The sequence below is a fragment of the Equus przewalskii genome, chromosome 11, assembly GCF_037783145.1.
Source record: "Equus przewalskii isolate Varuska chromosome 11, EquPr2, whole genome shotgun sequence".
Lineage (NCBI taxonomy): Eukaryota > Metazoa > Chordata > Mammalia > Perissodactyla > Equidae > Equus > Equus przewalskii.
The window spans coordinates 17379596-17382944 of NC_091841.1; the positions used below are offsets into that span (position 1 = coordinate 17379596).

Consider the following 3349-nt stretch of genomic DNA (forward strand, 5'->3'; position numbering starts at 1 on the left):
TGTACAGAATTCCATGTGAAATGGCCTCCCCTTTGTATCTCATTCCATTTTAGGTTTCATTAAGCAGTTAAATAGTGGCTTTGAGAATAATTGACTATAATGGCAGAAAAAGGCAGTTGAGGCATTTTGGAGGAACACAGGACATTTTTAAAAAAGAATTCAATGCATTCCCCCTGCCAGTATCCTTATTTTGTGCTAATTCAGGAAGCTTAGTTTCCATGGGATTTCACTACAGCTACTTGTTTTGCAGGACTCAAGATGTGTCTCGATGCATTGTGAGTTTACAGTGTGCTGCTGATTTTATAGGAAAGTTTAACTTCCTTAGAATTATTGTAAACTTTTACCACTATGCATGTATATTGTATGCCTAGAGTTCAATCATTCATATATTCATTTATTTCATAAATGCTATTGAGTGCTTACTCTGTTCTAGTGCCCATCTTTGCTTTGATGAATTTTATTTTACTGTAGAACATACAATGTTAAAATGGTAAATGATAAAAAATAAGTACAATACGTATGATGCTACAGATGTGGATGAAATTGGTATTTTTGAGGTTTTATAATTATTGATAAAGGCATAGTTAAGACTATGACCATGGTAAATGAGGAATTAGTCAACTAGAGGTAAAATGATTGGAAGATCAACAAACTAAGAAAACCGGGCATTGGAAGGATTATCTTTATGTCTACTGAAACCAACTCAATGAGAAAAAACCCCTAACCAAATAAAAAAATGAAACATAACACCTCAGAAGCAGTGGCCATCTTTGGAGATGTTGAGGTACACTAAACACTTTCCAATGATGATATTATAGAATGATCTCCAAGATAATAAAAACAGTCTGGACATATTATGATTAAGTTTATTTCTACCACAAGTCTCTCTAAATATCTGATATTACAATACAGCAAGAAAAGGTAACAGAGTTTTACAATTTTCAGTAATTACATAAATGTGGTTGATCAACTGCTTTAGTCTTCTGCAGGAAATATTTAAAATATCAGGGGAGAAATGTATGACTGAGTGTAGGAAGTTTACTGGAGAGGGAAACTCAGAAATACTTATAGCAACAATAGTAAACAAAATCTGTAACTTGACCATTTTGCTGGGTCATTATTTACTTATTTTTGAGTTCTAAAGTTCTCATAGTTAAACAAGTTAGGCAGGGAAGAAATTGTAGAAACTTATGCTATGTATTTCTCCCAAGGCAAGTATTTTAACTAAACTCAGGTTCATGCAAAAACTAGACTGGTATTCTCATGAAGTCAACTGCCTGTGAACATACTGAGTCTGATCACTTGAAATATAAAAGCGCCAATTCTATTTTCGCTCTTTCTCTGTCAATTGCATTCTTTTATTTTTGCATTTGCACAGATATGTGACATTAGTAAATTCTAGCCTTTGAAATAATGTAAAGGTTGAAACTAAGTATTTTCAAAAACACTATTTATAGATAATCACTAAGTCTCTCAACATTTCCTCATTTTAACCTGCCATATCCAAATTTTGCATTTCATTTCTCTGAATCAACTCTCCTATTTTGCCCACGGGAACCAAGAAAATGAGAGTGCAGAAGTCACGTTCGTTCTCTTGGTCTCTTCAGAATATCCAGAACTCCAGTTGCCCCTGTTCCTGTTATTCTTAACCATCCACAGTCACTGTGCTGGGGAACCTGGGCATGATCATGGTTATCAAGATCAAACCCAAACTCCACAACCTCATGTACTTCTTTCTAAGTCACTTATCCTTTGCTGATTTCTGTTATTCTACCATAGTTATACCCAAACTATTAGAAAACTTGGTTGTGGTAGACAGAACCATCTCCTTCACAGGATGTATCATGCAATTCTTTGCATGCATATTTGTGGTAACAGAAACGTTCATGTTGGCAGTGATGGCATATGACTGATTTGTGGCAGTTTGTAACTCTCCTCTTTACACAGTTGTAATATCCCAGAAGCTTCGTTCCTTGTTGGTGGCTGCATCATCCTCTTGTGGTGCAGTCTGTTCTCTGACCCTTACCTACTTTCTATGGGCATTATCCTTCACAGGAAATAATATCATAAATAACTTTGTGTGTGAGTGTGCTGCCATTGTCTCTATGTCTTGCTCTGACCCCTATGTTAGCCAGAAGATTATTTAGTCTCTGACACATTCAATGAAATAAGGAACCTGATGATCATTCTCACTTACTATGTTTTTATTTTTACCACTGTCACAAAAATGCCTTCAAGTGAGGGGCACCACAAAGCCTTCTCCACATGTGCCTCCCACCTGACTGCCATTACCTTTTTCCATGGGATCATCTTATTTCTCTCCTTTGTTCCTAATTCCGAAAGTTCATGGCTCATGGTCAAGGTGGCCTGTGTCTTTTACACAGTGGTCATCCCCATGCTGAACCCACTGATCTACAGCCTCAGGAACAAATACATGAAGGAGATTGTTAGGAAGTTAATCAAGACCAAATTATAATGTCATGAATGTAAGATGGTAAGATTTACTTATTCATTTTCAACAGTATTCTTGAGAATCGTCCAAATGGTGTCACATTTTAATACTTCAAGTGCCTTTTTTCAAAAAGTAAAGCAGAACATATGTTTAATGCAACTCCTCAGTAGACAGATCATTCAACATCTGTTCAATTGAAATTTTAGTAAATGAGCTATAAAATAATAAAAACACAGTAATTAAAGTTCAGACCACTGAAATGAAGTCTCTACACACGGAGTTTGTCATGTAAAGATTTCTGAGTTAGCGCACATTACCATATGGCTGCCCTGTAAATCTTTGATTCTTTTTCTTAAGTCATCACAGAAGGGGTTTATAGATTTTCTCTAAAAATTATAGCTTCCCATCAGGGAGGATACATCAAATGCAGCCTAGTAAACTAAGAGTTATTCAGCACTCAGACTTTAAACTTAAAAGAAAGTTTTTTAAATCCACACAGGAAGCATTGGTACATTGTAAGTGCAAAGAAGGCATATCTCTGCCCTGACACAGTTCAGAATATTGTTTGGTTAAATTGTATTTCTTAATATAAATTTTATTTGCTCTTTGTATACAAAACATCGAAAAGTAAAAGTTAAAAACTGCGTACTTCAGAAGTAGTTATTGCTAAATCTAAAATTGTCATTCACGCCAATCTTGAATTGTATAATATAACTATTGGTGCTTAATAATGAACATAAAATTCAGTGATAGATAACACCAGGCAATTTTTATATTTTATTGGGGGATTTATTGGAGCAGCCCTGCTAATATCAGCTGCAGCATCTTGGTTAATGTGATATTATTTTGCCTAATTAGCAAAATCACTTCAAGGCTATAGATCTGCATGGTGATTGG

General features: G+C 35.1%; 1 pseudogene; it reads left to right on the top strand.

The window, feature by feature from the left end:
- Positions 1–268: 268 nt before the first annotated feature.
- On the top strand, positions 269–2476 carry LOC139074640 (olfactory receptor 5D13-like; annotated as a pseudogene).
- The last annotated feature ends 873 nt before the right edge of the window (positions 2477–3349 follow it).